Source organism: Loxodonta africana, chromosome 15, assembly GCF_030014295.1.
Source record: "Loxodonta africana isolate mLoxAfr1 chromosome 15, mLoxAfr1.hap2, whole genome shotgun sequence".
Taxonomy (NCBI): domain Eukaryota; kingdom Metazoa; phylum Chordata; class Mammalia; order Proboscidea; family Elephantidae; genus Loxodonta; species Loxodonta africana.
In genome coordinates this window covers 65305579-65315879 of record NC_087356.1, presented here as the reverse complement: position 1 = coordinate 65315879, position 10301 = coordinate 65305579, and positions in this window count along the sequence as shown.

The window sequence follows — 10301 nt, the reverse complement described above, 5'->3', positions numbered from 1 at the left end:
AAGTGCTTTATCTCCAAGTTCAGGAATTCTGCATTCCACTTGCTCAATTCTGCTCCTCTGACATCTATTGAGTTGTCTACTTCTGTAATTTTATTGTTAATCTTCTGAATTTCTGATTGCTATCTGTCTGTGGATTTTTCCAGCTTATTAAATTTTTCATTATGTTCCTGAATAACCTTTTCAATTTCTTCAATTGCTTGATCTGTGTGTTCCTTGGCTTGTTCTGTGTATTGCCTCATTTCCTTCCTGATGTCTTGAATGGTTCTGTATATTAATCTTTTGTATTCTGCCTCTGGTAATTCCAGGAAGGCACTTTCATCTAGAAGATCCCTTGATTGTTTGTTTTTAGAGCTTGTTGAGGCGATCATGGTCTGTTTCTTTATGTGACGTGATATTGACTGTTGTCTCTGAGCCATCTGTAAGTTATTCTATTAGTTTATTTTGTTTGTTTACGGTGTTGTAGCTTCCTGCTTTGTTTTGTTTTGATATGCCCAAATGGGTTGCTTGAGTGAGCTAGCTTGATTGTTTTCACCTTTGGCACTCTGATGTCCTGTTCTCAGATGGCTAGAGCTCTTATCAGGTATATCAGTCTAGGAGTCCATTCACTTTTCTTGTATGAATTCAGCTCAAGTGTCCAGGTAGCTGATCAACAAGTGTGTGGTACAGGCTCTGTCCTACAGACTTTAGAGGGGCAGGGGTGATTTGCATAGGTACCAGTATCTGGTGGTAGCAGGGGGACACACTCTGAAAAAGGCAGGGGGCTGAGAATCATCTCCCATATGTCTCTGAGCAAAGTGTGTCTCTGTTCCCTAGAGCATACAAGTGGGTGGGTTCTGCAGATGGGTCACGGGCACACAATATTTTTGGTTGTAAGGACTGGGAGGTACCAGTTATCCTTGGACCCCTGTCGCAGGTGGCTGGGTGACCTGAGTGGAGCCACCAGGTCTTAGGCCCCTGAAGTGGGTAGGTGAGGACGCTGTTTAATAGGCAAAGCAACGTCAAACTTCAAACACCCACCTCTCGGTCACACAGCTGAAGTGGTTGGAGCCTGACAATAGGGGCCTATTGTCCTGAAATAGGCCCACACAGGTCCGTGCAAGGGGAAAGGTACTCAAAGTCCACAGATCATTTATGCCTGGACTGGAGCTGCTTCTGTCCTGAGCTCACCTGGTTAGTGGAGCGGGCAAATTATCTTTTCCCTCAATTGAAATTTATTCCTTCTCCAAGGCCGGGAGGATGACTCTAGGCACTCAACAGGGCCTATCTCAGGCCTAGGGAAATCGCCCCCTGATTCCGGCCTAGGAGTGGGGGGTGGGGGGTCACAGTAAAATATATGCAAGTACTTAGCTTTTGCCAGGAGCCCCGTTCTTCTCTGGTTCTGGAGGTGTGAGTAGGCTGTGTGGCTGACTGCTTCTCCCTGAGGAAACTGCAGCCAAATGCTAGTACCAGCCTGCTGCTGCCTCTCCCAGGAATGTTGACTGAGGGCTCCCAGCAATTCAGGTCCAGTAAGTCCTCCCCCGCCCTTCAGCTCGTTTTCCACGCTTGCCTTTGATGTTCAGGGTTCCTAGCTTTTCATAAATATACTCATTTCTCTTGTTTTTTTCAGGTCTTTGTTGTAAGAGGGCTTTCCAGAAGCATCTGTCTATTCTGCCATCTTGGCTCCGCTTCTTGTATAGGTCTTTTACATCCCTGGATAGATTTATTCCTAAGTATTTTATTTTATCTTCTTGGGGGCTATTGTAGATGGTATTGATTTGGTGATTTCCTCTGCAACGTTCTCATTGTTGTTGTAGAGGAATCCAACTGACTTTTGTATGTTTATCTTGTATCCTAATACTCTCCTGAAATCTTCGTTTAGTTTCAGTAGTTTTCTTGAGGATTCCTTAGGGTTTTCTGTGTATAAGGTCATAACATTTGCAAAAAGAGATACTTTTACTTCTTCCTTACCAAAATGGATGCCCTTTATTTCTTTTTCTAGCCGAATTGCTCTAGCTAGGACCTCCAGCACAATGTTGAATAAGAGTGGTGATACCGGGCTTCCTTGTCTGTTTCCCGTTCTCAAGGGGAATGCTTTCTCCATTTACGATGATGCTGGCTGTTGTCTTTGCATAAATGCCCTTCATTATGTTGAGGAATTTCCCTTCTCTTCCTATTTTGCTGAGAGTTTTTATCATACATGGGTGTTGGACTTTGTCAAATACCTGCTCTCTGCATCAATTGATAAGATCATGTGGTTCTTGGCTTTTGTTTTATTTATGTGATGGATTACATTGATTGTTTTTCTGATGCTAAACTATTCCTGCATACCTGGTATGAATCCCAATTGGTTATCGTGAATTTTTTTTTTTTTGATACATTGTTGAATTCTATTGGCTAGAAGTTTGTTAAGGATTTTTGTATCTAAGTTCATCAGGCATATCGGTCTGTAATTTTCTTTTTTTTTTTTTTTTGTGGTGTCTTTCCTGGTTTTGGTATCAGGGTTATGCTGTCTTCATAGATTGAGTTTGGGAGTATTCCATCCTTTTCTATGCTCTGAAATACCTTTAGTAGTAGTGGTGTTAAGTCTTCTCTGAAATTTTGGTAGAATTCTCCAGAGAAGCTGTCAGGGCCAGGGCTTTTTGTTGTTGTTGTTGTTGTTGGGAGTTTTTAAATTACCTTTTCAATCTCTTCTTTTGTTATAGGTTTATTTTGTTGTTCTACCTGTTTGTGTTAATTTAGATAGGTATTGTGTTTCTAGAAATTTGTCCATTTCTTCTAGGTTTTCAGATTTGTCACAGTAGAATTTTTCATAGTATTCTGTTATACCAAAACCAAACCAAACCCATTGCCATCAAGTCATTTCTGACTCATAGCGACGCTATAGGATAGAACCACCCCACGGGGTTTCCAAGGAGCGCCTGGTGGATTTATACTGCCAACCTATTGGTTAGCAGCTGTAACACTTAACCACTACGCCACAAGGGTTCCTACTATTCTGATTCTTTTCATTTCAGTTGTGTCTGTTGTGATATTGCCCATCTCATTTCTTCTTTGCATTATTTACTTCCTCTCCTGTTTTCTTTTGTCAGTTTGGCCAATGGTTTATTGGTTTTGTTGATCTTTTAAAAAAGAATCAGCTTTTGTTCTTGCTAATGCTTTCAATTTTTTTCTGTTCTCTATTTCATTTAATTCTGCTCTAGATTTTATTATTTGCTTTCTTTTGGTGCCTGAGGGCTTCTTTTGCTGTTCTTTTTCTATTTGTTCGAGTTGTAGGGATAACTCTTTGATTTTGGCCAGTTCTTCTTTTGGATGTGGGCATTTATAGCTATAAGTTGAGCTCTGAGCACTACTTTTGCTGTGTCCAAAATGTTCTGGTAGGAAGTGTTTTCATTCTCATTTGCTTCTATGAATTCCTTTATTCCATCCTTAATTTCTTCTATAAGCCAGTAGTTTTTGAGCAAGATGTTTTTCAGTTTCCATGTGTTTGATTTTTTTTCCTTGCTTTTTCTATTATTGATTTCTACTTTTATGGCTTTATGTTTAGAGAAGATGCTTTGTAATACTTCCACGTTTTGAATTCTGTTAAGGCTTGCTTTGTGTCCTAATACGTGGTCCTTTTTGGAGAATGTTCCATGTGTGTTGGAAAAGAAAATATACTTGTCTGCTGTTGGGTGGAGTGTTCTGTATATATCTATGACGTCAAGTTGGTTGATTGTGGCATTTAGATCTTCCATGTCTTTATTGAGCTTCTTTCTGGCTGTTCTGTCCTGCACCGAAAGTGGTGTGTTGATGTCTCCTACTATTATGGTGGAGCTGTTGATCTCTCTTGTCAATGCGTTTTTTTTTTTTTTTAATGTAGTTTGGAGCCCTGTCATTGGGTGTGTAAATGTTTGTTATGGTTATATCCTCCTGGTATATTGACTCTTTAATCATTCTATAGTGTCCTTCCTTATCCTTTGTGGTGGATTTTACTTTAAAGTCTATTTTGTCAGGAATTAATATTGCCATTCCTGCTCTTTTTTGATTGTTGTTTACTTGATATATATTTTTTCCATCCTTTTAGTTTTTGTTTGTTTGTGTCTTTAAGACTAAGGTGTGCCTCTTGTAGGCAGCATATAAATGGATCGTGTTTTATATACATTCTGCCACTCTCTGTCTCTTGACTGGTGTATATTCAGCATACCTATTGATAGGTATGAGTTTGGTGCTGTCATTTTGATGTCTTTTGTGTGTGTGTGTGTTGTTGACAGTTTCTTTGTTCCACTTAATGTTCTGTGCTTAGTAGTTCTTCATATATTGTCTTTTCCTCTTTTTCATTGTTGTTGCTTTTGTATTTGCTGAGTCTTTATGTTTTTCTTGTTTTTTATTTTGATATGTAGGATTGTTAGTTTCCTTTGTGGTTACCTTAATATTTACCCCTATTTTTCTAAGTTGAAATCTAACTTTTATTTCTTTATATCACCGTGACTTCTTCTGCATATGGAAGATCTATGCCTACACTTCTTAGTCCCTCTTTATTGTTTTAATGTTGTCATCTTTTACATAATGACATCTCTGTTTTCTTGTTTTCAGCATTTTAGCTTTGATTTATTTTTGTGATTTCCCTATCTGGGTTGAGATCTGGTGGCTCTGTCCTGTGTTCTAGTCTTGTGTTGTTCTCTGGTGTCATTGATTTTCTAACCAGGGGACTTGCGTTGTTATTTCTTGTAATTTTGATTTGGTTTTTGCAAATTCCCTAAACTTCTGTTTATTTGGAAATGTCCTAATTTCACCTGCATATTTGAGAGACAGTTTTGCTGGATACATAATTCTTGGCTGGCAATTTTTTTCTTCAAGGCTTTATGTAGCTCATCTATTGCCTTCTTGCCTACATGGTTTCTGCTGAGTAGTCCAAGCTTAGTCTTAGTGACTCTCCTTTGTAGGTGACTTTTTGTTTATCCCTTGTTCCTCTTAAAATTTTCTCTTTCTCTTTGGTTTTGGCAAGGGTGATTATAATATCTCTTGGTGACTTTGGCTTGGGATTTACCTTGTGTGGGGTTCAATGAGCATCTTGGATAGGTATCTTCTATCGTTCACGGTATCAGGGATGTTTTCTGCCAACAAATCTCCAACAATTCTGTAATCTATTGTCTCAACTCCCTGCCCCCCGCCCATTTGCTTATTCCAATCACTCATAGGTTGTTTCTCTTGATAAAATCCCACATAATTCTTAGGGTTTCTTCATTTTAATTCTTTTATCTGGTTTTTCCTCCAATGAGTTGTTGTCAAGTGCTTTGTCTTCAGTCTCACTAATCTGACTTCCATTTCCTCAATTCTGCTCTTATGACTTCCTATTGAGTTGTCTAATCCTGAAATTTTATTGTTAATCTTCTGAATTTCTATTTGATGTCTCTCTATGGATTCTTGCTGCCTCTTAATTTGTCATTATGCTCTTCCCTAATCTTCTTCAATTCCTCTAATTCTATGTCTGTGTGTTCCTTAGCTTGTTCTGCATTTTGCTTGGTCTCCTTCCTGATCTCTTGAAGAGGTCTATATATTAATCTTCTGTGTTCTACCTCTGGTAGTTCCAGGAAGTTCTCTTTTTCCAGATTATTTCTTGATTCTTTGTGTTGGGAGCTTACTGAAGCCATCATGGTCTGCCTCTTTATGCGTTTTGATATTGACTGTTGTCTCCAAGCCATCAATAAGTTATTGTATTTACTTTATGTTTGCTTACTGTGTCCTAGCTTCGTATTTTGTTTTGATAGGCCAAATAGGCTACTCGAGTGAGCTAGTATGATTATTGGCACCTTTGAAGCTCTAACGTCCTGTCGTCAGATGGTTAGAGCCATTACTACGTATATGAGTCCAGGAGTCCATTTACTTTTCTTGTATGGATTCAGCTCAGGTGTTGAGGTAGTTGGTATCAAATGTGTGGTACAGGCTCTAACCTACAGTCTTAGACGAGCGAGGGTGATTGGTAAGCCACAGGTATGTGGCATCAGTAGGGGGTCATGTACTGAGAAAAGCAGGGGACTGACAACCGCCCATGAGTGTGAGGAAAGCATGTCCCCGTTCCCTATAGCACCTAGGTGGGTGGGTTTGGCAAGCAATTATGGACACCCAATGCTGTTGGCTCTAAGGACTGGGAGTCACCACTTATCCTTGGATGACCCCTTTTGAGGGTGGCTAGGTGGCATGGGTGAAGCCACCAGTCCTCAGGCCCCTGATGTGGGAAGGTGAGGACCCTGCTTAACAGGCAGAGTGGTGTCAAACATCACAAATCTGCCTCTCCACCATATAGCTGAAACAGCTGACATTAGACTTCAGATATATACCCTGTTGTACTGTGCTAATGAAGGCCTACACTGTTGAAATGAGCCCACAGAGGTCTATGCAGGTGTGAGAGGCATTCAAAGACTGTGGACCGCTTATACTTGTGCCTAGGCAAAGAAGCTATTTTGGCACTAAGTTCCCAGCTTAGGCGAGCTGACAGACTATTTTTTCCTGTTTGTAAATTACTTCCATCTCCAAGGCTGGGAGGATGCCTCATGGCACACAATGGGTCCTACTTCCAGCACAGGGAAAGTGGTTATCATGGGAGCTGGCTCAGGACCCAGTGCAGAGTGGGGAAGGGTCAGAAAATGGGGAACTTTTTCCAAAGGGGTGTTTTTTGGATTGCACAGTAGATTAGACACTAGTACTTATCCTATGTGGGGGGCACCGCTTTTCATTGATTTTGGAGGCCTGAGTGAACTCTCCATCGCTTGCTCTGTCTCTCCTGATGTGGAAAACACGTCCCAAATGCCACTGCTTTTCTCATCATGCTCTCATCAGTGGATCCAGTCTGAGGGGTGCCAGCTCCCGCCAGGTCAGGTCTTGCAACTCCTCACTGCTTCTGAACTGTCTCTTCCTCCCCCTGCTGCTCAGTCCAATTCTTTAACTTTGTCTTTGATGTTCAGGGCTCCTAGATTGTCCTATATAATCGATTGACCTGTTTTTTGGGATCTTTGTTTTAAGAGGGACTAAGAGTCTGACTGCTCCACAGTCTTGGCCCTGCCCCCCCAGGAATAGTTTTCTTAATATTTTAATTACCTTTAAAAGATAATCTTCTGTTTAAAGAAAAAATAACATTGCACTGGGGAATTTATAACATACGTAGATGTCAAAATATGGCAACAGTACCAAAAGGCTGGCACGAAGGTTCTTACATATGTGAAGTGGCATAATATCATTTGAAGGTAAACAGTGATAGCTGGAACACACATCCAATGCATTCTCTAAAGCCAAAATAACCTGGATACTAAAACCAGATAAAGACATCACAAGAAAACTGCAGACGGATATCCCTCATGTATATAGATGCAAAAATTGTTTTTCTAATTTATTTTGCTTTTGTCATTGTTAATGAACACAGCAGAACATACAGCAATTCAACAATTTCTACATGTACAATTCAGTGACACTGATTGCATTTTTCAGGTTGTGAAACCATTCTCACTCTCTTTTCCAAGTTGTTTCTCCTGCATTAACATAAATTCAGTGCCCCCTTAGTATCCCATGTAATCTTTTGAGTTGCTATTGTCAGTTTGATACCAGTGCTCAAGGCAGACATTCTTTACTATTGCTTGGTTTTAAGAACGCTTCAGGGGATATTTTTTGTTTTAGGTTTAAGGTCTAAAAATGATCTCAGGGCAAGAGTTTCAGGCGTCCATCCAGCCTTCATGGCTCCAAAAACTATGGATTCTATGAAAACTTGAAATGCTACTCTGCATTTCTGCCCCTTTGATCAAGATTCTTCTACAGAATCTTTGATCAAAATGTTCAGTGATGGGGCGGGACCAAGACGGCTGACTAGGTAGAAGCTTCCACTTATACCTCTCGCAACAAAGACTCGAAAAAACAAGTGAATCGATTACATACAGGACAGTCTACGAACCCTGACCATCAAACACAGAGCTAAGGAGTTGACCTGAGTGAAAGGAGAGCGAAATGCCACATGCTGAAGCAGCGTCCACTTCCGGAGCTAGCGTGCCATGCCACAGCCTTGAGTCCTCGCAGTTCTCTGGTGCCAGAGTGGTGGGGCTGACTGTAGCTTACTGCGACGGGCATGCACGGATGCAGGCCTAACCCCTGGGACCAAACTCGGAGGGGACCCAGCCAGCGCACGCAGGCTACACACTGATTCAGCTGACAGGCAAACAAAAAACCATGGGGAAGCAGCATTTGTTTTGGAGCCTGGAGCACAGCGTCCCAGACAGGAAACCTTGGCACTGGGCTTGGACTAAGTGTGGAGAGGGGGTTGCAGCTTCCTGAGATGGTGCAAGCACGGAAAGCAGCCCTAACCCTCTGGGGCAGTCTCAGCAGGGATCCAGCCAGGGCACACAAGCTATGCACCCTTCTGGAATCTCAGGAAAGACAGTCCTCATCAAACAAGCTAAGTAACTTTGTTTATCTTGCCACGTTACTCTCTACTGTCTATCTGATCCCTTCCCTCCCTGTCCCACCTGGCTATATTAACATTGGAATTCCCTGGGCCACAGAGTGAAGTGCACTGCTGTTTTTTTTTTCTTTTTTTCTTCTTTCTTTTCTAACCCATTCTCCTGCCCTGATAAAAGCAGCATTTAACAATCAAAGGAAAAATCCTTCCCTGACTTCGTAAACCGGAATAACAATACAGAACCAGCTCCATCCAGGCATTAGAGACGCACAGTCTTTGGCTTTCATCCCTACAGGGAACTAGTTGGCTAGTATAATGCAAACGCAATTCTGATAGAGATCTGACTGTAATTGTATTAGCTGAGCAGAGGAAAGGCAAGTTTTGGAGGTCAGATACCTCTCTACCTATTAAACAGAGCTCTCACTGATCCACATGAGGGAACTTAGGACTGAGGCTCCACCCACACCACCTAGCCACCTTCTAAAGGAGTCTGAGGATAGTGACACCTACCAATCTATAGAGGTACAAGCATTGGGAGCCTAAGGTACAGCTGCAGAGCCCACACAGCAGAGCGCTCTAGAGAATAAAGCCACTCCTACCTCACTGATACTTGGGGGAAGGCTGTCAGCATCCTACCCTCCTCGGAATGTGACCCCTTCTGCTACTAGAAACTGGCACATACAACCATCAACACTACTCCTCTAATAGGTGAGAGCCTACACCACACACTAGGTGACCTGCTATCAGGACACTTGAGCTGATTCTATTCAAGAACAGTGAATGGACTCATAGGCTTATATACCTGGTAACAGCACAGACCAGCTGATAACAGGATATAGGGATGCAAAAGCTACAGCAATCAAAATAGTGCAATCTAGTAGCCCATCTGGGTGTACTGTAACAAAAGAAAACAAGAAGATAAGACTCAGTGAGCAAATAGAAAAGAAAATATTACAATATCTTATTGATGGCTCAGAGACAGCAGTCGGTATCAAATCAAATAAAGCAGCAGACCATGCTTGCTTCTACATACCTCCAGCAAATCAAAGAATCAAATCATTCCCAGATGTAGATACATTCCTGGAATTGCCAGATGTAGAATATAAAAACTAATATACAGAATGCTTCAAGACATCAGGGATGACCTCAGAAACGAAACAAGGCAAACTACAGAAAAAGCCAAGGAACACACAGATAAAGCACTTGAAGAAATCAAAAACATTACTCAAGAACATAGTGAAAAATTTAATAAGTTGCACGAATCCATAGAGAGGCAGCATTCAGAAATTCAAAAGATTAACAAATTACAGAATAAGACAACTCAATAGGAAGTCAGAGGAGCAGAATCAAGCAATTGGAATGCAGAGTGGGGGAGATGGAGGATAAGGCAAATGTTACCAATACATTTGAAGATAAACAGATAAAAGAATTTTAAAAAAAGATGAAACCCTAACAATCATGTGGGACTCTATCAAGAAAAATATAACTCATGTGTGACTGGAGTTCCAGAACTGGAAGGGATAACAGAAAATACAGAGAGAATAGTTGAAGATCTGTTGGCAGAAAACTTCCCTGGCATCGTGAAAAATGAAAGGATATCTATCCAAGATGTTCATCAAACCCCATACAAGATAGATCCCAAAAGAAAATCACCAAGACATATTATTATCAAACTTGCCAAAACCAAAGATAAAGAGAGTTTCAAAGCAGCCAAGGATAAAGAAAAAGTCACCTACGAAGGACAGTCAATAAGTTCAGACTACTCAGCAGAAACCATGCGGGCAAGAAGGCAACGGGATGACATATATAGAGCACTGAAAGAGAAAAACTGCCAGCCAAGAATCATATATCCAGCAAAACTCTTAAATATGAGGGTGAAATTAAGACATTTAGAGATAAACAG